General features: G+C 40.9%; 1 protein-coding gene, 1 long non-coding RNA gene and 1 pseudogene across 3 annotated transcripts in view; 1 reads left to right on the forward strand and 2 right to left on the reverse strand.

The window, feature by feature from the left end:
- pld1b (phospholipase D1b) overlaps positions 1-13,071 on the reverse strand; it is a 45,950-nt gene extending 32,879 nt beyond the window's left edge. The window contains exon 1 of one of the 2 annotated variants that reach the window (XM_038710096.1): positions 12,732-13,071. The gene's annotated coding sequence lies outside the window, so the exon portion shown is untranslated. Of the gene's footprint in view, positions 1-801; positions 1,031-12,731 lie in introns of those variants that run through there. The other variant, XM_038710088.1, reaches the window with a different exon arrangement.
- Positions 1-27,632, reverse strand: part of LOC119896614 — an 858,889-nt pseudogene that overhangs the window by 408,694 nt on the left and 422,563 nt on the right.
- LOC119897018 lies at positions 24,927-27,034 on the forward strand. The gene is made up of 2 exons (XR_005443343.1): positions 24,927-24,971; positions 25,289-27,034. It is a non-coding gene; the product is annotated as an uncharacterized LOC119897018 (long non-coding RNA).

Raw genomic sequence — 27,632 nt, forward strand, 5'->3', positions numbered from 1 at the left:
GCATGTGTGAAAGACAAACACACCTGGCCACTAAATGTGTATACTCTTGATCAGGTAATAAATAAAAGGCCAATCATAAGTGATGCACCAAACAACAAGACCAAAACATGATGTCAAAAGAAAAGCACACAGAGACATTTTTCTGTGGAGCATTTTGGCACTACACCCAGTCCTTTAACACACTTTTTAGACTCTATAAAACGCCAAAAAATAGGGCAGTAACCTTCAAACAAAATGGAGGTGTGAACTCTTCTGCCTCTGGTCAAACACCATGAGCAATGTCCCCATGCAGCGATGACCCAAAATAATCCCTGTAAATTCACTCATTTGGGTTTCCTGACCGGTCGTAAAACAAAATAAGCCATTTGAAGATGTCGCATTTGGCCTCTGAGATCTTGTGACGGCATGTATCTATTCAGCAAGGACAAGGTAAACATGTTTTTTTGAGTCTAACACTCAACTTGTAGCACTTTAACGCTGTGTAAGTTGAGTTTTAAACATTTGAATAAGTGAAAGTGACCTGATCCTTATCAAAAATGGTTATGTTAGATGTTATCAATATCTATCTGCCTGAAAAATGCCCACAGTCTAAAAGACTAAATACTTAATAACTTTATTTATAATTAAAACAGTTTCTTGCAGCACACACACACTGAGCGAGCCTGTAAACAGGAAACCACCAACATGCTGAGAACACGGTTTAATACAATAGCAGGAGGAGCATGAATTTCCCTTTCTTGTACCCCCACACACAACCACACACACACACACACACACTTCACAGTGACGGCATCCACTGACCTGAGCCCGCGGAGGCTGAGGGCAGCCCGTCATCATCTTCAACATGTCTTCACTTGCCTAAACTGCCTCTGTGTCAGGAAACAAAAGGCCACTGCTCTCCTCCCCTGCACCGTCTCTCCTCTCTAGTCCCTCTTTAAATCTCCTCACACACTCTCCCCCCTCTTTTTGCAACACACTCACACACACACACACACACACACACACACACACACTCACAGAGCCGTGACAGTCTGGGAGGTTGAGAGCAGAGTGCAGCAGCAATGCAGGCAGAGGTAGGAAAGATTCAGCCGGGCGGTACGCAGAGGGGAGGGAAGAGGAACGATTGGCCTGAGGGGTATTCAAGAGCCCAAAGACGGCCAATTAGGAGGGGGGGGGGGGGGGGGGGGGGGGGTCCTGTTTGAGTCACCTGTCTGAATTAAAGGGGCCATTTCAAGACCAAATCCAAACCGTGTTCTCAATTAATTGTTCTAGCTGTGTGACATGAAACCTGAATATATATTTGGGTTTCCCACTGTTTGTCTGACATTAAAACAAATCTGAAGATGTGACTGTGGGAAAATGTACGGGCCTTGTTCACCGTTTCCTGAAATGATTTATCGAGAAAATAAACTGTTTGTTGCAGTCCTGATTCGATATCCGTCACAACGCCTGAGCAAGAAATTAACACGACATTTTAATTACTGAGAATAGCTTTTGGCAGATCTACTATATATATAATGATAAACTTTGTTCTCAACTACTAAAAGAATATATTCACACACGCCAAGTGGAATTCATTGTCTCCCTTTTCCCTTCATTTCGTGAATTCTGTCGATTCCTTTTAAAAAGCAATTGAAGACTCTGCTGTTCAAACAGGCTTTTAGTTAGACAAAGGTTTTATGTTTTTATATTTCACTTAGTTGTATTGCATTTTATTGTGAAACATCAACTTTACTTACATCAACATTTTGGGAAATACGCATTCTTGTGAAGAGTTAGATGAGATGATTCCAAACTTGTATCTGTACGATAAATATGAAGCCACAGGAAGAGACATTTAGCTTAGCTTAGCACAAATACTGAAAATAGAGGGAAAAAACTAGCCTGGCTTTGTCTGAAGTAACAAAAGCTCACTAACACATTACATCTCGTTTGTTTAATCCACGCAAAAACAAAAAAATGTTGTGGTTTTACAGGGAGTCTTGTGCTGGAACTATTGTCTGGGTGCGGACTGTAGCTTCGTATTTAGCATACCAAAATTTAAGTGGTTTCAATCTTCTTATCTAATTCTAAGAAAGCAATTTGTCAAACTTCCAAAAATAGAAACCTATTTCTTGAAAGGGCTTCAAGTTCATGAACCTGCGCAGGTTGAACATTTCTGTGAGTGAACATTTTTGGAAACTGGCTGAACCAGTACAAATTTTTTGTGCGTGAAGCTGGAGGACTGAGCGGCTCCCCACCCCGAGACTAGCAAGCCACCATGACTCATTGTTGACATTCCTGAGGAGGGCTAAAACATTCAGACTCACAGCACTGCAGCAAACACACACACACACACACACACACGCACACACACAGAAAGCTTTCACAATCCCAGCTCAAGGGGGAACCAGTGGGTAGCAATGATTAAATCAAACACGATGTCGACCTAAATTTCAACATTTCTCCATGGAGTCTGGTAGGTTAGAGTAGCTCCTGCCCTCAAAATACATTCCCTAAAATTACTCATTCATGCACTGTGTATGCTTATTACGTCATATTCTTTCTCTTCTGTGCATCCACCCAAAACCATGAAGCGCTCCACAACTTGTTGAGGTTTTAATGGAGGTGCACAAAGTTGCTATTTTGCCAAAGATTGTACAACCTTGAATCCTCCTGGGCTCCAGCTAAACATTTACATCAGTATTCTAACATGTTGATGTTTACCAGGTTTAATGTTTACCATGTTCACCATATTAGCTTAGCGTGTCAGCATGTTAACATTAGCTAACTACCACTAAACACAAAGTGCAGCTGAGGCTGATGGGAAGGTCGTTGGTGATAAAACAAAGACATTTTGACCTGATGGGGGCGCTATTTGAAACATTCAGGGGTCACCAAAGTTAATACAAGCCATCCTGATAGGGACGTGTTTCAGCACTAAACAAATGACACTTTTATTAGGTGCCTCAGACGAAAAGGAAATTCACATACTTTACCACGAGAGAAAACATTCCAGCCTCTTACAATAATAAAGTTACTGTACTCAGAGTAGTTTTGCCCTAAAAAGCAGAGTTCAAGTACGTGACAAACAATTCCCAAGAGGTGCACATGACACTGACACTGCAATGAATACATGAACTTCACAACACACACAAGATTACATGAGAAAGACTACATGTGGTGTAATAAAAAGTGCATGCACTCTAAGTACAGCCGAGCTAAGACGCCGCAGACACTGAAAGCAGAATAACTCCTCTACAGCATCCATTTCCTGCTCCTGATCAATACTTCGCTTCAGCTCGTCTTTGTCAGGCTGCTCATTATGCAGCTCCACCATTATTCTCAGCTGGCATCTTAATGACTGTCCCTGGCTAATATTACAATGCCCGGTTATTTTGTTTAGCAGAGAGCAACTGCTTTCCTCTGCTTTACTTTGTCCATGAAATTTAATTCATTATATTTAAAGTTTGGAAGCTCAAACCACACTATAAACTTTTCTTTTTAAATATAGTGTGTCTGGTGTCACTTTTCCTCCAAAACAGCCTCTTCATTGTGTTAAACAATGACCGTGTGAGGTGATTTACCTCCAGAACAAACAGGTTTTCATCCCAACACATGAGCAGGGACTGTGCTCCTGCTGCAGGATGGCAGGAAGCTTGAGTCAACATGACTCAGAGGAAATCACACACCTGAAGAAGAAGCTGAGTCATGATCACACAATGATTAAACAGCCGCTGAAATCCCCTAAAAACCTTAATGTCTTGACCGGACAGTAGAAAATTCAAAGTGGTGTGCTGGTTGGTGAGTAATGACAGTAAACTGAACACAGCTGCCGTAAAGACACTGTGTGACACTGTCACCTAGTGCTCAGCTCTCTCAACTGCATGAACCATTTACTGTAAAATACATACTGTGATTCTGAACACACACACATAAATTAATAATCCTACCTCCACAGCTGGATTACCACGCAGGGACGCGGGCAACTCAACCCAAGAAGCTCCTGATTCAGAAAGTGTCGGTATTAAGCTGCAACTAACAATTATTTTTATTGCTGACTAATTTGACTATTATTTTCCGAATTAATCGATTATTTGTTTGGTCGATAAAATGTCAGAAAAGGGTGAAAAATCTCAGTGTTTCCCAAAGTCCAAGATGACGTCCTCAAATGTCTTGTTTTGTCCACAAACAAAATATATTCAGTTTACTGTCATTTCAGAAGCTGCAAAGCTGGAAATGTGTTGTATATGCACCACTAAGGCACAATACTGATACGATAAAGACCTGGTGGCTTTATTATCTAAAGTGATTTTTAAAAAAATGGAGTGGGGAGAAGGACTGAACCTCTCCAACTTTTCAAAAAACATTCCTTCTATTCTTCTGCCTTTCTTCTTGTGTCAAAATCTACTTTTAAAACCATTCAGATTGCAGATGTCTAAATTAATTTGTGTTTAATCAGATTACCACATGACAAATCTGGAGCCAGTTAGAGTTCTAGCACAGAAAGACTGATTATTAGATATTCAGGCAAGAACTGGAGGTAAACAAAGGACCAGAAGGTCAATCCAGCCCTGTTTACTTGTAGTGCCGTCCTGTCATGCAGACGGTTCTGGTTTAACTTCCCTCCATTGTTTTAGGGGCGGGTGCAGGAATATCATGGACATCTGACAACCAAATGAAACCAAAATTATCTGTACAGACAGATAGGTGAGATATAAATATGTGGTGTTTAATTATATACCAATAATTGACTAATCTGAAATTATTCTATTTCCTTATTCTGTCTTTAAATTGTGATTTTTGTTTTGTTTTGCATCATTGTCTTTATATTTACTAACATGTCTACCCAGTTCTTTAGTTTCCTGCACTTCACTGTACACATCTATGATGATTTGTCTTTAAAATGTGGAGGAAGAAAACTAGAAAGACTCCGAAAAATGAAAAACAAAAGTAAATGTCGAAACTGTCCTTCAGAATCTGTGCTTGAGTTAATGACTGATCCCAGTCACTGCATGAACAATAAACACCTTGACTGCGTCCAACTTTTGTTTGCCTCCTCAGGGAAACTCCACGTTTTAATATGGTTGATATTTTAGTTTTGTTTGCTCCTGGGCTCATTGTGCAGCTCAAACAAAGAGCTCAGTCTTCTGTTTCATAGGTGTGTGTGTGCGCATGTAAAACTACTGCATTACCGCTAGTATTTCTTGTTGAAATGATCCTGATCTTTAACATCGAGTTTCTGCCAAAGAAACTGCTAATCATTTCCCAGACAGTTTCTTAAAAGAACTTTGTAATTTGGTACTAATTATAGTAAAACAAACAATCTGCAGCATAATACTGTCTGCATTATGCAATAGGGTTGTCTGAGAAGGGGGGCTGAAAATATTAAAAAGCGTAACACTTAAACTGTTCTAGATTTTTTTTCAGTGGGCCTTCTTTCGGGTGGCTAAAATAAGTTTTGCTGCTGATCTTGTCCACAACGATCAGTTGCTTTGCCTCTGTGCTGGTCCTTCTGTCTGCTTCTTCAAACTGAGGATGCGTTGTACCATATACTGCAGTAATACATTGGCTGCGGATAAGTACCTCATACAAACCCTCAATCAAAAAAACCGAACTATCCCTTTAAATTAACAACTATATTTACAGTGCAAGATTGAGAAAGAGTGGTCACATGGGACATGCCAGTTTAAAAAAAAGATGTGTTTTCAGGCGGGATTTAAAAATGGAAAGCGAGTCAGTGTTGCGGATGTCTGATTGGAAGAGAGTTCGAGAGACGAGGGGCAGAGCGGCTGAAGGCTCTGACCTACATGGTGGTCAAACGAGCAGGAGGAGCAGTGAGGTGAACAGAAGAAGAAGACCTAAGAGTACAGGTGGGTGTGTTAATATGAAGGAGGTCAGTGAGGTACCGAGGAGCGAGGTTGTGAATCACACCAAGACCTGACCTGAGGGGAGGGGGACACTGTGGAGTTGTCAATGGTAAGAGAAAAACTGTCAGATTTAGTCAAAGTGGATTTGAGGAAGTTGCAAGAGAACCAGGATTTTATTTCTGAGAGGGAGGTGGGTGGGAGAGATGTGGTAGGTTTGGTGGACAGGTAGAGCTGGGTGTCATCTGCATAGCAGTGGAAATGGATGTTAAATTTTATATGTGGCCAAGAGGAAGCAGATAGATGATGAACAGAAGGGGCCCCAGGACAGAGCCCTGGGTAACACCGGTAGTGACAGGGGACAGCACTGATTTGAAATGTTTGCGTTGGATGAACTGCGTGCGGCCAGAGAGACTTGATTTAAACCAGTCCAAGGGTGTATCAGAGACTAATCTGTCAAGGAGGATGTTATGAGAGATGTTGTCAAAGGCTGCACATCAAGGACGATGAGAATAGTTAGTAATCCAGAATCAGCTGCCATGAGAAAATCCTTGGTGATTTTTACCAGAGCTGTTTCTGTGCTATGGCAGGGACGGAAACCAGATTGGAATTGGACCTGATATGCAACCGTTTTTTCAAGGATTTTAGAAAGAATAGCTAGGTTAGAAAGAAGTTGGTGAAATTGTTGGGGTCTGCACCAGCTTTCTTAAGTATAGGAGTTATTGCAGCTGATTTTAGCAGGTTTTAGGTGAGCAGGCTTTTACTAAGATGGTAGGACAAGTAGTTGGTTTCGAATTTCTAATAATGTCCAATATTTCAGCAACAGAGGGAAGCGAGAAACATGTAAATGGACGAGAAAGAGGAGGCGGCATAACTGAAAAAGAGGTATTAGTAATCAGTGGCTGGTGAATATTGTGTACTTTGGCATTAAAAAATTACATTAAGGAGTTACAGATGAGGCGCGAGAGAGTCCGGTGGTAAAGTGTCCAATACTAATGACATTCCCAGCAATCCCAGCCGTACTTTGTGTTTTAGTGCAAAACACCAAATAGTTAGCATGCTAACAAGCTAAACTAAGGCAGTGATCATGGTAAACATTGTACCTCAACATCAGCATGTTAGTATGAGCACGACTGTAGACCCTTAAATATCTTGCCGTTTCTTCACAGTACAGCTGAACATACTGAGGCCACAGTAAGACGTCCTTAGCATTTCCTGACCAGCACCTCTGCTGTGAGAAAAAAAAAAAAAAAAGAACCTGCAACCTTCCATGGTTTCCTATATTGTGTACCGTGTGCTGTACTATCCGGCCTTTCTGTGTGGAGTTTGCATGTTCTCCCCGTGTCTGCATGGGTTCTCTCCGGGTGCTCCGGCTTCCTCCCACCATCCAAAGACATGCGAACTAGGTTGATTGGTGACCCTAAATTGTCCTTAGGTGTGTATGTGAGTGGTTGTTTGTCTATGTGTGGACCTGCGATGGACGGGCGACCTGTCCAGGGTGTACCCCGCCTTTCGCCTAATGTCAGCTGGGATTGGCTCCAGGCCCCCCCGTGACCCTTTATGCAGGATAAGCGGTTGACGGTGGATGGATTCAAAACTCAAGTTCAGCTGCAGCGTTTTGTCTCTTTTTCGTCTGGCAGTCTTGTTCCTGTGTAGGAGGGGTGGAGCATTTGACAGTTTGTACCCAGGGACCCGTTGTTTCATAATTCGTCCCTTCCTGGAAGAGCTTCCTGACTGGCGTCTCATACCTGGCAACATTTAGGTTTCAAAATAAAGGATTTTTTGAGACCGAAATGGGTTAGTTCAAACTGTTCAGTCCAACTCTGCATACATTCGCAGGTGTATTTAGATTTTTAAGGTGGACAGCCGTCCTGCCCTGACATTTTGACAAGGCAGGAGAAACAAAAGGCCACCGGGAGATGGGAAAGAGTGTTGGCAGATGTGGTGTCATGTCATTTTTAGCAACATTGGACAGTTTGATGAATACAGACTGACATTATCCAGCAGCATGTGACTGGCAGGTTGCAACACACTTCCTCTTTCTTGCACTATAAATGTGTGTAATCATGTGTGTGTGTGTGTGTGTGTGTGTGTGTGTGTGTCTGTCTGTGTGGGTCAAGGCTGGTCAGGTAACCAAGATCCTTTCAGTGACACAACGCTGAGCGTTTCTGTCTTTATGGGACGTTAAGACTCGTGTCTTGTGCAGAGCATCTTGTTTTTCATCAGTCGATCGTAATCTCCTGACTCATGACTTTTAGCAGCCAATCCAGCAGAACAACAGACTGTGTATGTGACCTCAATTTACTGAGACATTTTAGGCATTCAGTGGACACTCCCACAACAAACCAAATCACCATTATAAGAAACAGGAGGAAGCTCACGGGTTACTGAAATACCACAAACACAAGAAGCTGAAATTCACATTGAAATTGCATTTTGTTCCACTAACAATTTCCCAGTCTGGACAAAACGCCCCATCTGCATGAGAATAAATGATGGTATTAGGACATTGAGAGCAGAGTTACAAAGCAATGAGCACGACTGCTTCATTGCAATACTGGACATTTCTATGATTTTTTATCATACCCAGCAGCCCCTGACAGCAATCTTACAAGTTGGACCTGAAATGTACGACACAGTGTCTGAACTGAACGCTGTCAGATTAACATAAAGTCTGCAGAGATACAAAGACACAGAGCACAGCATGCAGAGACAGAGAGAGATGTGTATCCTGTAACATACTGCCTTTTAAGATCACTGGAATGAATTTCATATCTCCACCATCATGTCTTCTGCACAGAAACAGCTAAATAAACTAGAACACTGCATAAGAGCCAATTACAAGTTGTTGAGGATCAATGTCTTCCATCAGATCAACCTATAAAAACAACCACAGTGATGATCTGACCAGCACTCCCTAATGTCCTGTTATTCAGTGCTTGTGACTATTGACAGAGGCACTGATAAAAAAGTTTGCTCATGGTGGAGTGCTGGATAAACTGTCTAAACATCCTTGTTGACATTTAACTCAGTGACCGCATGCTGTAAATACTTTCACGGCAATTTATTTCATCTGAAAGGCAAAAAAAAAAGAAAAAAAGAAATAATTGGCTCATGTAACCGCAGTCACTTCAGATCCCAACATGAAGATAAGTGAGAGATGCTTTTATCCGGCGGGAAAGGCTTCGGCGTGTTACTGAGAGCTAATTCAACTCGACAGGCCGCTGCAGGGAGATCAAACCTGTGACCTTTCGGTTACACAATAATCTCTCCAGCCCCTGATCCACAGTCACTTTGTGTTTGTGTACCACTCTGAGAGAGTCTGCTGTTTTTCCTCCTCTATTATTACATTTCAGCAGCATTTGGAGAAGTTGCGGAAATATGAAATTTATATCTTGCACCACATTTATATTTAATATATTAATTGTGTCATTTCCCCTCTCGGTCCAAAACCACTCACATGTTGTTGTTGTTGTTGCAGCTTCTAATGATTTTGAAGGTGTGAAAAACTTGTTGCATGTTTCCCAAAACGACTCATGGCTGTATTAGATCAAAAGGGTGCTTCTACTAAATACTGAGCAAAGGGTCTGAATACTTATGACCATGTGATATTTCAGTTTTTCTTTTTTAATAAATTTGCAAAAATTTCTACATTTCTGTTTTTTTCTGTCAAGATGGGGTGCTGAGTGTACATTACTGAGAAATAAAATGAACTTTTTTGATGAGAACGAATGAGAATGAAACAAAGAGTGAAAAATTTAAAGGGGTCTGAATACTTTCCGTGCCCACTGTATATTTGGCCACGTCCCGTACTAAGTGACAAACTAACTTAATCTCTCTCAGTAAGCAGAGAGGTGGGAGCACCTGACATGCTGCAGCACCATCACATGTACCTGTGTAAAGTTCAGGTGTCATATTTTTGGCCATGTAGACAATAATCACATCCATGCATATTGGCAAAGGAATCACACGGAAGAGGCTTCTCCAACTTCTGCACTTTAATTGACCCTTCGCTAAGCCACGCCCCCCTTAGTTGCTGTTGCTAAGCACAACAAACTGTCGGACTTAGGAATTTAGCTAACGTTGGCTAACTAACATTACATTAGGAACAATCCACAGCCGACATTTTTCTGGATTTGTTTTAGGTTATGGAAAACTCGCTGGGTAGCGACTGTAATTATTAAAAGTGCCCCAGGAACAGCGTTTGACCTTATCTTGGAAAAATACGGCAAAAGAAAGCTACAGAACGACTCCTTTCAGCATTAGAGTCAACGGAGCGCAACCAAGAAAGTGTTGGACCTCAGTTAGAGCGAGGCCTATACTGCGCTGTGATTGGCCAGCTGTGTATTCGGGGTGTGGCTTAGCGAAGGGTCAGTTGTTTGAGACATTTAATGACGTGATACTTGAGCCCAGGTTTCAGCTGCTGTTGCTGGGTTTAATTGTCAGTTGTGGCATGTTTGTGTTGTGGCATTTCACTGCTGACAATCCTGATTAAAGTCTGGACCTCTCCCACCGCGCCCGCTGCTCCTGGAGCTCTACTTCCCCTATCTGTGTGTGTGTGTGGGCTACAAAAGCACACACACACACCCACAAAGTCAATTAAGCACTCCCATGCTGTGGACTGTTTGCTGGAAGAGCCATTACATGAATATATTATCAAACACTCACAGTATCCACCTGTGCACAACAATACTTGAGCAAAGCCCAGCTCATGGGAGAAGTTTTCCAGAAAGCCTCTCTGCCAGAAAGCCTTCCAGCTGGCTTAGGTTTAGAAAAACAGAAAGGCAGAAGGCCAAACTGAAGGCAAACGTCTCCCAGGTGCCCGTCAGTCTGTATGGGAGTAAACAAACAAGTCAAACCTGCCCTATTTAATGATTTAAAAAAAATTGGCACACACACACACACACACACACACACTTGAAACACGCCCACCTGTTTACACACAAAACTACTAAGAGAAAAGATCTGAGGAAAGAGCGGAAATGAAAACTTTCCTCCTTCTTATTCTCTCTTTCCTCAGACTTCCTGTCTAGACTTCCTGTCCATCATGTACAGTAGCAGTGGTTAAAAAAAAATAAAAAAACACCTCCTCGTGCCCCCAAAACCAGCCACACTGTTACCCTGCAAGTCGTGCAGCAGCGGCGTTGCAACACTTAAAGGCACTCTCTGCAGACAGACATGACAGGATGGAGGCGAGTTATTTCAGGCACGTTGAAGTAAAAGTCTGGTTCATGTTCTCAGACAAGTTAGATGACCGACAGATGGATGGTCACGAAACTGTCCACGTCGAATCATCAGTATTGTGTAAGAAGATCTGGTTTATTGATAAAATGTCAGAAGGTGTGAGCCTGTGGATCCAAAAACTGAAGGCAAGAGGTCGACTACAACTCCCAACGACAAGCAGAAGCTACAGATTACACTTAAACAAGGAAAAATACAAGGAAGCGTTGTTAGTGGAGCACTTAACAGCTAAAGAGTCAAACATTTCCCTCAGGAGTTGGTAGACACCAACACCAGAGCTGTAGAAAGTCCACTATCAACCACAAGCTGACATAGTATGAAATGCGTATTTCTCCCTGACATCAGGGTGGTCTTCCCCTAACACCATTCATAATAAATACATGCGTTTAAAATCAAACATTAACCCTGAAAGGAGGATTTAACAAGTGTTAGTTTAATTTAGGCTGTTACTGACTAAATTGATCACGTGACCAGATGTGTCAGGATGTGGGTGAATTACCACACCGGCTAAAAAAAGCGACATTTTGTGGCATCTCCTAATTTAAAGCCAGTAGAAAGGTCTCTAAAGAAAAAACAAAAATAAAACGAACAAAAAACTTTTGGGTGAAGATGAAATAACTGCGTTCTGAGTCTGCAGTAGTTTGCAGGTACATCTAGAGCTAAAACCACTGCAACATAATAATGCAGTAGATCCTCCCACCATGACGGTTACACTGTTCAGATTATGTTGAGGCTGTTTGAGAGACAGGTGTTGATCGAAGCCATAAACTGGGGTGTTCCATGTATTTTGTCCACATCGCTGCATCAGTGAGAGCAGACTAAATATTATAAGCACATCTGACATGAAACTGTATCTATTAGAGGTGAAATCTAAACCTGCATCTTACTGTAGAAGGACAGTGTAGAAACAGACTTTCAAAGAATTGAAGGAAGAAACACTGAACACAAGTCAAGCTTGAGGAAAAAGCAAAGAAGACTTCATGGACTGATACAGATGATGATGCAGAGAGACTGTAAGATCTCACACTGGGTTTGGTAAGTTGTTTGTGTGTTGGTTTCGTGTGGGGGGGTGAAGCTGTGTGATTGACCTGCTGATTTGGAGGAAGTGGTTTTGTCTATCTGTAATCTGTCGAGGAGTGAAAAAGGAAGAAGCGAGCTGTCACAGGCCAGCAGGGTGACACACACCTCCGTACTGGTCTGACCTGTTATCATCGGCATCTGGGAACCTCCCCGAACCTGTTCCCGGATCCGGGTTTTGCTCCGTGGTCCACGTGCATCAGCTGATACCGATCCCCGCCCCCCCAACTGTAACACATGGCTGATCTGGCCACTGCAATCCAGCGCACAACGCCAGGGTGCTGTACCCGACCACTGCAGAGGACGGATGCCTTCACAAGCCAAAAAGACACCCACACGACACCGCGTCACCGCCGTTGTTTCCATCACTGCGACATAATTACGCGCAAACTTTACGCGCGATGTCAATTTACCAGTAATTACGCTGTTACGCACCTGCGCTGCCGCAACACGAGCAAACTTCAGTGAACACTGACCGGGTTCAATCCCCAAACGCACACACAGCGTGTGATGTGAGACACACACCGCGCGGATAAACAGTAAAATGAGTGTGAATCTTTTCCTTACCTCCTGATGTGAACTGAAGTGACGGCAGCTGGTGGGTTGAGTGTGCGGAGGCGCGGCGAGCCGGTGACCAAATCCTCCAGGTTGGTGAAGAGAGCAACAGTGACCAACAAAGAGACTTCCTGTGATTATACTTTCAAAATAAAATTCCTTTTTAGTGGATGCAGAAGGTTATGTTTATCAGGACAAGGACATGGATTTTTTTTTTTTTTACACTTCATATTTACCTTTTATTGAACGGTATGTACGTATAGTTATGCAGGAAATGTTTGGTATCTCATCTGGTGTTTTTCCTGAGGCTTCTCTGGGTCAATTGTTGAGCATAGGTGTGATTTACACTGGAGATGCTGGGGACATGTTCCCATCACTTCTTGAAAGCATTTTTAAAAATGTTCTGAAAATTAACTAACAATGTTAATCCAGCCATTAAATTCATTGTCAGTTTCAGTGAAGCCCTGTCTGATCACAAGGCCACTTTAAAACTGTTGCACAGTCTTTAATCTGTATTCAGTGTTAAGCCAAAGTACCCCCCCCCAAATACTTTAAAATCTTCTAGAAAGCGTTATGCAAAATACTGCATTAAATACACCTTAACAGTGACACGGGGCCCAAACTGAATAGATTTTTTCAGCGTGCTTCACTCTGAACTGGCTTCTCTGTTTTTAAAAACATTATATGTGAGATGCTGTGTGTTTTATTGCATGTTAATTATGATCATACAAATACTACACTTGTTATTTGTCATATTACCACTACCATTACTATTTTTGTTCATCTCCATGTGGAACTTGTATTGTGCTGCTTTCTTTCCTTTCAATACATAAAGACGTATAATTATTACAGTTATTATACAGATTACACATTAAAATAATTACATTTGATTTAGCTGCTGAGTAGGAGGGTCGTTGTGAGCTTTAAATGGATGGATGGTCTTTATATATTAAGCGTTTCACTTGAACTTCAACTTGAAATGAACATGTTTATTTTGAAGGGCAAATGCCTTACTTCCGGATGAACTTGCTTTCTTTCTCTAACTTGACGCAGCTGATCACAAACCGCGGCTTCCTCTGTTAAACCACGCCTGGAAACCTCCGCCGCTTATTTACAGAAGAGAAACATAATTAACATATAATTTGTTTTAGAAACATAATATTGTATCATAGCAAAATCGTAGAACAATATATAAATACCACAGTGGTGTCAAAGGAGATGAGAAATACAGTGAACTTACTGACAAACTTTTCCGCGTAGGAATGTTAAAGGAATATTACAAAGATTTATGGTGGCAATTTCAAATAGGAATCTCAGCAGTCTGGAGTTTATTCACACACATACAGAAATGAAGACACAGTTAAAGCTTCCTTTCTCTGCAGAGCTGCGATCAGCTGAACCCCATAATCAAAGTGTCAGGAGCTCTGTGTTCATGTGGGAGAGAGGAAGTGAGCGGGAGGAGGGAAGAGGCAGAAAGACAGGGCTCCAGTATCCAGTGTCTGACATCCCTTCGGTTACATCTTTATTTTAATAACTTTATTTTAAGTAACTGTGTGCTGCTGTAACCTTCCGGGTTAATACTCGGCGATTATATCAGCTTACAATATCAAATGTTGGCCTCACACATTCAGTGTCTCACATCCTGTGGTTTATTTTTTTATTTTATTTGGTTGTGTAGAACAAATGCTTGCAGATATCAGTGGTTTCCGAACTGCAGAGTCATTATAGAACTGGCCCTCTAAAGTGAAGTTACTTTCAATTGAATAGACCTTTTTCACAGCAGAGTGTCCAACTAATAACATTAATAATGCTACACTGCATTGCAATCATTGCTGAAACTGAGGGTGGTGGAGTAACTAAGTACAATGTGCTTTTCTACAATTCAGAGTCAAATATTGTATTATTTACTGCGTCCTTTACTACACTTATTTAATAACTTTAGTTACTTTGCAGATTCAGCGATGATAATGAAAGATAATCAGCAAATACGTTATTATCCCACCGTTACCAGCTGCTGCATTAAAGTGATGAACACAATATAATTATTCTGAATTGTTCCATGCAGCATTCAAGTATGAGTACTTTTACTTTTAATATCATTTAGAAGAAATCCCTTGTGTGCAAGGGTCAAGACCGAAAACCACTCTTGGTATCGGGCCCTCAGACGGCTCTGCATCAAAAACAGACAGAGATCCCTTCATGGACTGAGGAACGCTTCCAAAAACCACTGTGTGTAAACCAGATCCAGAAGCGCTGCTGTCCTCTGTGAGCGCGAGCTCATTTAAGACGGACTGAGGTGGACTGGAAAACTGTCCTTAGGTCTGATGAGTCAAAATTATAAATTCTGTTTAGAAATCATGGACCGTGAGTCCTCCAGGTTAAAGAGCAGAGGGACCATCCCGCCTGTTACCAGTGCACAGTGTAAAAACCACCGTGGGGTGCATCTGTGGGGTAACCTGCACATTTGTGAAGGCACCATTGATGCCAAACGATACATACAGGTTTGGAGCAACAAATGCTGCCAAGTAGACGACGTCATTCTTCAGGAACACCCTTGCTTATTTGAGCGAGACAATGCCAAACCACATTCTGCAGGTATTGCAGCAGCATGGCTCTGTAGTTAAAGAGTCTGGATGCTAAACTGTCCTGCCAGAGACCCTCTGAATGTCTGGAGCATTATGAAACGTAAAATATGACAAAGGAGACCCAGAAGCTTAAATCCTACATCAAGCAAGAGGAAACCTTCCAGCTTCCAGCGGTCGGTCTCCTCGGTTCCCAGAGGCTCACAGAGAGTTGATAAAAGAAGAGGTGACGAAACAGAGTGAACATGACCCGACCGGTTTCAAACACGTTGCTGGCATCGATTTCAAAATGAGCACATCATCATCCAAAAACATAAACATTTTTCAGTTTCAACAAGTGTTCTTTGTTCCATTCTGTTAAATATGCCATCACGTTTTGTTTCTATTTACATTTTACAGAGTGTGCAAACTGTTTTGGAAACTTTGAATGCAGGGCTTTGACTTGTGACAGAGTATTTCCACACTGTGGTATTGTTACTTTTGGTTACTGCTCGCACCACTGCAAGTAAACTATGCACACGTGTCAGCATTTTCTCTTTTTCCTTCTTATAAAAATGTGTCTGGTAATGATCAAATATAATTGCTGGTTGGTTACTGTGCTGCAGGAAGACCCCTTTGAGCCAAACCAGCAGCCTCCTCATTGATACACAGCTGCTATTATCTCTGTAGAGAAGCAGTTAAGCTTCTCCGCCACCTCGCATTCAAATACTCTCTCTCTCTCTTTCTCTCGTCTTAATAAACACCACGCACACACAGACGCCTGAAGGCCTCTGTTTACACGAACACACTGTGCAACACTGACACACATTATGTTCACACAGAGAGAAAGAGAGAGAGAGAGAGAGAGAGAGAGAGCACAGCTGGAGCACAGAGCAGGAACAAAGGTGTAAAAAGGGAATTACGCAACATTAAAGGAGCAGTGAGTCTAATTCTTCATGCAGTTACTTAACACATAACATTCCTATGGTGTGCTGCTAGGCTGATCCGCATGCTTCCTGCTTATTGGTCCAGCTGCTAAATGCATTTGTGTCGCTCTAATCTCATTTTGTGGTTAGCATCACTTCACCTCCTCATTTGCATTTTTCAGCCGCTCCGAGCTGAAACATCTGGGCTGCAGAGACTGATTACATGTTCACGCCCAAATAATGCACATGCCTTTTACTACTGGTGCTGTGCTTTCTAGTAGTGAATTTTAAGGTGCTTGTACTTCACTTAAGTATTTTATTTTTATGCCACATCTACAGAGGGAAATATCTAGGGCTGCCCCCAACAGTCGACTAAACCGATGAAAACTTGGTTGACTTTTCTTATGAACTAACAGTTTAGTCGAGTGTTCGACAGGGCTGATTTCTGGCACAAAGAAAACACACATTTAGTGTTTTTGTTTGTTAACAAAAAGCGCCTGTGATGAAGACCATCAGCGATGGCTTCAGATCACTGAACAAAAAGCTCTAAAAAGCTTCAGAGCATTTTCTCTTCCTGAGGTGTCACAAGGGTTTTTCTGCAGCGTACAAAGTCCAGGATGAAATGAAAGACTTGAACAGCGGGTACAGTGTTCAGAGCTGACATGAAATAGACTGACCAAAGTGCTATATGATAAAAACAAATAAAAGTGAATAAAATCCAAAACATTATATAAAACAAGATAAAACTGTCAGTTAAGCAAAGGTCGCCTATAAGTCCAGCATTAGCTGGAGGAGCTCAGGATCAGGCTCACAGGGAGCAGATCACAGATACAAACAGGAGACTTTCAAAACCAGCCGTCAAATCTCTAAAAGTGAGCAGTGAAGGGCAGATTTGGGTTGATGTGCTTTCTTTTCTTTGAACATTTACAAGCCCAGCAGCAGCGTTTTCTCAGCTGCAGTCTTTGAATGCTTCAATGAATTAATGTTTTATTTCGGTTTATATTGTAATGTACAAAAAAAAAGGAAATTTTGTGTAAATATACAACTTACAAAAATCTTATACATGCTTACAACAATCCATTCACACAAAATAACATAAAAACAAAGGAATAGGCTGAAGCCCGAGGCTGATATTTGCCTATCCTGTACACTAGAATGCAGAATACCATCAACGTTTCGCCTGCTGATACCAGAAGAAAGTATTTTGCAAAATCTTTGATGACCTTCTCGAGATCTGCAGATGAAAGGAACAAACTGATCTTAAATGTCTCAGCTGGACACTTAAATGTTGTTTTATCTTCTTATAACTTCATCATAGTGTGTTATAAACAATTTATTAAATGTTTAGGCCTATATGGTGCTTTTAAATGCTAAATAGGGGAACTTGTCACTGGAATAATGTGACAAAATAAACCTTTAACACACTGAAAAAAATCCCTTGGATGTGTGTTTCAGACTGGATCTTCATGTGCACTCACTTGTTATTAAAACTTTATTTCACACAGACGTCCAGCTGTAGAAATATTTTATCCCAAAGTGCTTGTCACGTGCAAGTGGTTTAAATTACATCAGTTTTTCCCAGTGCAGGACAGAGAGGCTTTTATCAGATCCTGAGAGGTTCGGTGCTTTAGCCCACTCCAAACATAAAAGTTTCATCACCTGTCAACAATAAATACAGCTGCAGGATGTTGTGCTGCTGCACTGACTGACTTCATGAGCTGAAACGGCTCCCTGGACGGCGGTTTGCTCCTGCTAAACACAGAACGGATGCTCCTGCTGCAGATCAGTGAAGAGAGTAACAATCTTCAGCTCACATTATGAAGGTAATAATGATTTTATTTTTAGGCAACAACATTATAAAAACACTGGATAATGGCAGAAAACTAATAAATCAAACGACAGTAAACAGAACAGGTGATGATAGTTACTTGAGAGCAGGAGAATAATGAGCAAAACGTCCAGGCGGGGAAATAAAAAGAGACGTGGAGAGACACAGAGAAGCTGAAGGTGCACAATATTCAGTTCACTTATCTCCCAATTAAACTCCACCAGCAGAGAGATGAAGCTGGAGGACTCCTGAGCACCACAGAGGAAGAAATTACTGGAAAATCCTGTGAAGGTCATAAATCAGTGCAACACCACAGTGCGAAAATACTGTGTTACATATAATAATGCATTGAAACTATACGTATTATTACAAAAAAGTAAAAGTACTCATTGTGCAGGATTCCCATTTCAGAATTTATATTATTAGATGATAATAAGTGATGCATTAATGTGTAAGCATCAATAATGTTGTAGCTGGCAAAGGTGGAGCTAATTAACTACTTTAATAATACTGCAGCTGAATCTCTAAAATCTATCATATTTTATTAATTGATTTTTATTATGGATTAATAACCTGAATTTACAAAGTCACTAGTAACTAATGTATAAAGTATAATGTAGCATAAAATGGTAACATTACTCCAACAATACCCACATCACAGTTGTCTGAGTGAAAATATATAAATCAGCATTGACGCCTACCACCAGTCTGTCTGCAATAAACCATATCAAAGTGGACTCTAGCGTCTCATTGTGCTTGACTGCACATCCATCGTGTTAATCAAACCTGGTAATCAGCGCCAATCAGCGACTATCTAATGTTTGTTAATACAAGTAGTATGAGGCGTGTTGTGATTCTAGGATTAAGAAAAAGGAAGCTTGATTTCAGAAAGTTATTTGGATAGAAAACTTAAGGAGGTGGAATGTAACTAAGTACATTTGTTCAATTCTAGACTAAAATTACTGGATAAGAAGAAACAGATGCATCATATATGATAATTCCGGCTGTCTGATAAATATAGTGGAGTAAAAATCACTCTGTGAAGTATAAAGTAGCATTCAAAAAGCAAAAGTACCTCAAAATTGTACTTAAGTAAATGTGCTCAGTTTCATTCCTCCACTGGACGTGAAAGGAGGCAGCAGCCAGGACTACATCCAATGACATATAATATTACACCAGGACATTTAGAATAGAAACATTGCAACCTGCTTCAAACCCAGCAGCACGGTGACATCTGGTGGTTTGTAAAACTTACTGCAGCCTGAAGCGGAAGCACCAACACACCTCTGATTTTAATCATTTTAGTCTCACATGAGCAAAAAAAAGAGTCCAAGAAGCCTGAAAGTTATTATTAGATTTGTAACACTTCTGGTCAGAAGAGCTGCATTAAATGTTATTCTGCTGTAACATAATCTGTTATTGTACAGCACGTTTATTTCCTTTTTTGATTTTGGGTAACTCACAACTGCACTGTAGGGGAGAGCGGGGTGAGTTGAGCCAGTTTTTACTTGATGTGGCTTTAAAGTGAGGACATGACAGAATGCGGTGCATCCCTGAGAATAATCACTTTGGATCTAAAATAAACTGTTTCCATTTCATTAGGCTTTCCGAAAAAACACTTGCCCCATATGAGGGGTAAGTTGAGCCAAGGGAGAGAATAAGTCAATGGCATTTTCGTACCCCTCCCACTGCTCTGTCCAAACCCACAATAGGAGTTGAAGCCTGTCTGTCTTCCATTTACAGAAGCATGACTTGGTGGTTTCTGGTCTAAAATGCATAATGTCACATCATTTCGCTGATGCATAAGAATGCAATGTAAAATTACAGTAATATAGTCGTCTCAACTTCCCCCCTTTTGGCTCAAATGACCATTTTAACAAACTTGTGTCATCCAGCAGTTTAAGGGTAACAGTATAGCCTCATATTGTAACTTCCTAAAGCTCTAACAGAGGCGTAACATTTTCTTAATCATAAAAAAAAACAACTGTTTTTTGATCTTAAATGTGCTTATCACTTATTCCATATACCTCTCTCCGTCACAGGGAGAGTAAAATGGATGACTCTTCAAAAATGTGTGGTCACATGACCAATTTTGTCCACGGTTGCCGAGAAACAAGGGGTGGCTCAACTTCCCCGCAGGCTCAGATCACCCCGTTCTCCCTATTCTGGTCTGTTCCATTTGTATTTTGTTTAATTTGATCTCATTTTATTGTATCTCAGTTGGTTTAATTCAGTTTTTATTGCTTATTGTTTTTAAATGTCACGCTTTTCTCTCCTCATCTAAAAGACTTTGAATTGCCTCTGTGTTTGAAATGTGCTGCCTTGCTTAGATACTGAATTATTTTTCTGATATGAAGTATCAGTGTACTTTTTTTGGTGTAGTTGAGGCCCGGTGCTGCACTGTGGATGTGTAAATGAAGCTGCTTTATTAAGTCATCGGTCACGTGGTTCTCTTCATTTGATACAAAGGATGTGATTGGTTACTGTCTTGATTAATTATGCCAACGTCAGTGAGTTATTGTATAAAAATAAAACACAGCAGGGGTCTCACATGTCGTGAGAATAAGTCTTGGAAATAGCTTGATATTTTAGTAATCTTTCCACACAAAAACTGCAGGTAATATTTGTACATGTCACAGCCTGTTAACTCAGACTACAGCCCAGATAAACAGAATGTGCTGATGCATGATAGGCTACTGTAGACTGCCTTGAAATCAAACCCCGACAAATGAATCACACACAGAGATTGTGCAGTTTAACTTTCTTTTAAAACATTATCTTGTTCACCTGGCATCACATTCACAATGCCAAAACAGCTCAATGTTTCGCAACCAGAGACACAACAGAGAGAAAAGATTATATTAAATCTCTTTTTTCTATCAGTAGTTTATCTAGGTTTTGTCTCAGGTGTTTGTGTCTTTAGTATAAAGATCTGTTGTTTCACATTATATTTGATGTCTGATGATGGGCTGTGGCTGAAACCTTGTGTTTTTAATAAAGTGCTGCTGACAGTCTTTCTGCCTTTTCTTTCACAAGTTCACAGTTCACAGGGTCTGTTGCAGCAACGTCACGCTAATAAAGAAATACTGAAACCCAGGCTACTGCAGCTACTGATTATTTTCATTCTGGATCAATCTGCAGATTATTTTCTCCATAAATGAAGTGATTGTTTAACTAAATGCAGACGAAGCAGCAGGATGAGTTGCATAATAATAGTACTTTTATTTGTAAAACACTTTAAGAAGAGCTTACGCACAGGTTGAGGGTTCAGGCAGGTACAGGTAACAGGCAGGTACAGGCAGGTACAGAGAGCAGGCCAGTTCCTGTTTCAATGTGAAGAAGAACAGAACAGATGAATTCAGAGGATGAAGGTGGTCGGCCGTGCTGCCTGTCTCGTGGTCTGGAACTTTCTCTGGATGTTAGCTTCTGCAGAAAAAGGTGAGTGAAGTGTTTGTTTTAAAGATACAGACATGCGACTGAGGTAAGAGCACCCGGAGCCTTAATACCGCGTTAGAGAAGAAATAAATATACTGAACAAGCCATGAAAGAGGAGCTGAGGGGCGTGCAAAACAAAACTACTGCATGTACTCATTAAAGGAAAAATAATCTTTGGGCCCCTTTTTGGATAAAGTAAAGTCTTATCTCTCAGAAAAATGAGCCATGCTCTCTTAGGCTATCTTTTTTTTTTAACATGCATGTATGTATGTTTCGTCAGCCCTGTTCCAGACATATCAATTACTGTTTGAAAAGGTTTTAAATTTAGAACAAAGCTAATATACTATGAAAGATAACATCCCCTTTGTTACCCTAAGAATTTTGACCAGTTTACTTTTTTCTATGGATGAACATGTTCATTTAAAATTTACACTTCAATTGGCAAAATCTTCTGTTTAAGAAAAAGTTATGCAAATAAAATCATAATAACCCAATTTTCTTTTACTTAGTATATAAAATTAGTTGATTTTACATTTTTATTTTTAGAATTATATTTGAATATTATACAAGTAATATTATATTATACAGGGCTGACACCTCAGTAACATGTTTGACAACATTTATCATATTGGTTATACTGTCTGTTATAGTGTAATGGAGTTATGATGGGACATTCATAAACCTTTAACTGAAAATGACTAATCACAATATTTTGGAGACTCATTGAGTCAGAGGGATTTTGAGAGGTTTTAGCATAAAAGATGATGCTGTGGTTGTAAATAACATTACAGTTAAATGATCTATTGAACATTGTTTGGCTTGTGTGTAAATGAAAATACACTTTACTTACCCAAGAAGGGTAACTAACTTGATTGGGGTAGCTGGACTTGGTTGAAAATACTTGAAGATGTTTCGCCTCTTATCCAAGGGGCTTCTCCGGCTCTAAAGGAGTGGTGGGGAGTCCCCAAGGGGGGTACAGGAGAGTTCGAACAGTGAACAACTGACCCTATGTATCATCGTGTAAGTGAAAAAAGCCTTAATTTATTGTTTCCTAACTTGGAAGTAAAGATGTTGTCTGTACCTGATGTGTTGCAGATGCTGAGGTGTTCTGTGTTTTTATGGAGAGCTGCATCTTACCGTGCAGCTTCCAGGGCGGCACTGATGTAGTCATCCACTGGTATCATGTGACAGCAGCTGGAGACATTCCTGTCCACTCCTACTACCACAACCAAGACCAGCTGGGACACCAGGACCAGCACTTCAGAGGCAGGACATCACTGTTCAAGGACCAGATCTCTGGAGGAAACGCCTCGCTCCAGCTGACTGGGGTCCAGGTTCAGGACCAGTGCACATACATGTGCTTCACCAGCATCATCAGAGGCAACAAGGAGTCATTTATCAACCTACAAGTGGACGGTACGAGAAACACACAGTAGATACACAAAACCATCAACTTGTGTTTTCTTCATGTGCAGTTAATATTTAATTTCAGCATTTGTTCTGCCAAATTTGTGAATTAAAAGTAAATCTTTTTCCTAAAACTATTAGTGAATTCATTTGTACATACAGCATCAAGATCTCTGTTTTTGCAGCTCCGGTCCATAAAGTCGACATGGAGCAGGAAGAAAACAGGATCACCTGCAGCTCAGAGGGGATCTACCCTGAGCCTGAACTCACCTGGTCCACCAGACCTCCGTCCAACGTGACCTTCAAGAACACAACCAGAGTCCAGCAGACTGAACAGCAGCTCTACAACATCAACAGCTCTCTGATACTTTCAGACAGGGTTACTGATCTGGTCTACAGCTGCACCGTCAGCACTCGCAGGAACAGGAGGAGAGTCACTTTGAGGGAACTGAGTGAGTATTACTATTTGATGAACCGTACCAGATTAAACCTTTATGCTAATTCCCCTCTGTAGTCCCTTGGCAGGTCAAATAAAAAAAAACAGCACATTGTTATTACGTCTAATCAACTAAATCAATATACCTGGTTGATATCAGCACTTAATTGACCCTTCGCTAAGCCACGCCGCGAATACGCAGCTGGCCAATCACAGCACAGGATAGGTTTTGCTCTAACAGAGGTCTGACACTTTCATGGTCAAAAGCTGTAAATCACTACCCAGAGAGGCTGCGGATTGTTCCTAATGTGATGTTAGTTAGCTAACGCAAGCTAACTTCCTCCTGAATGTAACGTTATAAAGCCCTACTGTTCTGCTTTTTAATGATTGTAATAGTGAACAGAGACCTACCCAAGAAGACCCAGGACTAGGTGGAGAGATTATATCTCCACACTGGCCTGGGAACGCCTCGGGATCCCCCAGTCAGAGCTGGTTAATGTGGCTCGGGAAAGTGAAGTTTGGGGTCCCCTGCTGGAGCTGCTGCCCCCGCGATGAAGATGGATGGATGGTTTAAGGACGTCTGGTTTTACAACACCAGAAATCACTTGCCACTTTTCCACAAAGTAACTTTCCAAACACTACACTGAAATGTGTTATGTTTTCAGATATAACTTACAAACGGAAAGCAAACAGGACCAACTTAATTCTGTTATTTAGCAAACAAATACCCCACTGCCCATCTTATCTGACAGTATCTCAGTTTGTGTTTCTACATCATTTGATTAACAGGTGTTTGATTTGTTTTGTGTTGTATATTTTCAGCTTCTCTCGGTGGTTCCAGCTCTGACACAACAATCCCCTGCTCTGCCTCAAACACTTCCCTTCTGAACTTCAGCCTCGTCTGGAGATTCAACCACAGTCAGATCATCCTGAACCGGACCAGGACCAGCGTCCCTTACACAGTCTCAGAGGAGTGGAGGCAGCAGGTGAAGGGTGTGTCTGAGTCAGGCAGCCTCACACTACAAGACTTGTCTTTGAAACAGGAGGGGATATACACCTGTGAACTCAGCGATGACGAGGAGACAAACATAACCCACATCCTGCTGAGGATAGAGGAAGGTAAGATAACTTGCTTGTTTAATAGTGGAACTGCTTCAAACATCAGAATGATCATCTAAAGCAGAGAAAACATATCTGCTCTGTGAGATGGAAAAGTGAACACAGTTAATAACGCTCTAAAAGTTCTTCAAACTAACACTGAAGGTGTGATTCCCACCTGGCAACATGAACATTATTGAGCATTATTAACAGACTGCAACCTCACGTGTTGATGCTACAGGAATTATCAGTCAGTCCACTCGTGGAAGTTTGGTTAGTAGAAATTTCAATAAACTGAATCTTTTTCTGTTTCAGGGAGTCAAACCGGTGTCACACGTGTTATTGTAGGTGTGGCGGTTGGAGCCATTTTGTTTGTAGTTCTAGCAGCAGTCCTTGTTGTAGGCCTATTGTACTGCAAATGTAAAAAGGTAAGAAAAGACATTCTGCCTTCACTTGATAATTATTTGTGTATGTTGTTTGTACTGATGATGATGATGATGATGATGTGTGTTGGACAGAGAGAGGAAGAATGGCAGACAGGGTAGTATGAACCGTATCGAAGTAAGTATATCATCTGTCCTGAATTTCATAATAAGTTGACATTTAAATCATTTTGCACTGCATGACAAGCTGTAATTTATCTAATTAATCAGTAATTATTAAAATAAACCTTTAAGTTATAAAGTAACTGCTGTCTCTAATAAAATGTCGACCTAAATAAGACAATAGCAGAGTGTAACATCATGTACAACTAATAGACATAGATCAATTCTGGTAAACAGAAAATCTAACCAAATCAAATGAAGGCTTTGTGTTTGCTGCATTACTTAATTTTTTGAATTTCACTTTGAGGTATTTGACCACTTAATTCCATTCAGTTGTTTGCAGAAAGTCAACTTGTAGAAATATGATGGAAGAAGCAAACGTCTGACTCGATAATGAACAACTGAGTAACTTCAAGATCCACCAACCAACTGCTGCAGTGAAATCAAGGAAATGGTGCAGAAGGATGGGAGCTGTTGCTCGTCTCTACAGCACATCCGTGGCCCTATTTTACTGCCTATAAATTATTCTGCTGTATACTATGTCCTGTGCAATTATTGGTGTATTTCTACACCATGCTAAAAAGGTTTTATATTTATTCCTATTTTTCTTTTTTATTTAATGTGTATTATGTGTGTATTTATTTAATGTTCTTATTTAAGCTACCCGGTGCAAGATCAATATAGTCTAATCTATCACAAGCATGACTGCATGTGAGCAAATCTTCCATTGAGAAATTAATGAGAGATGGACAAGAAGTGAAATCTACGCAAATCAAAAAGAAATCGTGTTTTCAGATGAGACAAAAGTCACTAGAACCTCTGAAGGTGGTTCTGGGATATCAGAGGTCTTTGTCAATTGCTAAGTGGTTATCCAACGGAGGTTGAGGGCAAGTGGACTTGGTTGAAGAAACTAGAAGAAGACTTTTCGTCCCTCATCCAAGAGACTTCTTCAGTTCAGACTGACTGGCTATTTAACCTCTGTGGGATCGTTAGCTAAGATCGTCTATACCACTGGTTCATTAGTGCTCCTGGCTGTGGCAACGACCGTCGTCATGGTCGTTAGAGCCACCCGTGGCCGAGTCTGAACGACCATCTTTGGCATCTTCACCTGAAGCCAAGAGGAAAGGCTTGTTTAGTTTCCAGGAAGTGATGAAAGGACCGCATTGTAATTGGGGGATAAGTGTTGGCGTAGACCCCCTCCTCTGTTCGGTGACGGCTTCTCGACCCTCTCTCCTCGTCCCCTGTAATGTTGGTCTTCTTCCTGTCCTTTCATCACTTCCCAGGATACTGAACAAGCATTTCCTCTTGGCCTCAGGTGAAAATGCCAATGACGGTCATTCATTGGCTCTAACGGCCATAACGACTGTCGTTACCACAGCAGAAGCCCTAACGAACCAGCGGTATCGACAATCCTAGCTAACGATCCTACAGCCAGTCAGAACTGAAGAAGTCTCTCGGATGAGGGACCAAACGTCTTCTTCTAGTTTCTTCTACAAAGTCCAGTTGCCCTTGAACTCAACCTTCGTTGGATAACTATGACCTGGATGACTGAGAACATTCACGGACATCTTGCTAAGTGGTTGTGACCAGGTGGCTGTTTATATAAAATCAAAACGTGTAAGCTCAGTAAAAGTTAATTTCATGTAAGAGCTGTTTTATTGGGTTGACATCTTCAGTGCAGTATGTGGTTGCAATGGATTGAACAGCCTGTATTGAATAAAGCAGGCACTGAGTGTAGCTGCTGATTATTCCTCAAAGGTAAGCTTGTGTTTTTGTTGAGATATTTGAGGATGTAAAAATGAAACGTTTTCTTCAGACTTTGTGATTTTTGACTTTTGAATGTGTAAAAAATTTTGCTGTGTTGATGCAACATAAATATAATATATAATGAAAACTTTTTTTTTTAACTATCCCACTTTTGTAAAGTCTAAACTGACAGATTCCGTTTTATATTTAGACTCCATGAAATAATGCTTTGTTGTGGTATTTATGAACTGATGCACAGCAGATGGAACGTGGTATTCCATAAAGAAAGGGCCTGCGCACACTAAACACTATTAAAACAAATTTTAACCTGTACTTTGAGTCAGCTCATTTATTAACCAAGAATTTTCATACTTACTTTGTCAAATGTTTTTTTTTTTTTTTATACTTTTGAGTTATTTTTTTATATGGAAGAAATTTTACTTTTCCTTGAGTAAAGATGTTTAGTTCTCTACCCACAACAGTAGGCCCGCCTGCGCTGACATGAGCAGCAGAGGTCAAAAGCAAAACAGAGTCAAAGCCAGCACAGACCCAGGTTCAAGCGCCAGAGACATGGGATGAGATTGATCATATTTGCTGTACCCAGTGGCTCAGCTGAAGTGATAACCTTACAGGAGAAGAGGATAGATAGGTGTTTCTAGTTTTCAAAATGTATTTTAATGCCTCATTTCCTTAAGTACTGTATAAAATTCCCAAGAATGCAGAAGTAAAGGCATCTCAAGATCACATCTGCGTGCATGCAAGTCTCAATGGGACTTTCCTGTAAAAAAAAAAAAAAGTAAAAGTGGGACAAGACAAAACATAGCAATATCACTTTCTAGTTCAAAAGAAAGACCGCCAGCTTGTTATTGGTCCTGCAAACTTTTATTTCACCAGCTCTCACAAACATCCGCTGGCCTCTTGCTTGGTCACA

This window comes from Micropterus salmoides, unplaced genomic scaffold (genome assembly GCF_014851395.1).
Source record: "Micropterus salmoides isolate LMB-PRFRI ecotype aquatic unplaced genomic scaffold, ASM1485139v1 Ms_hic_scaffold_1, whole genome shotgun sequence".
NCBI lineage: Eukaryota > Metazoa > Chordata > Actinopteri > Centrarchiformes > Centrarchidae > Micropterus > Micropterus salmoides.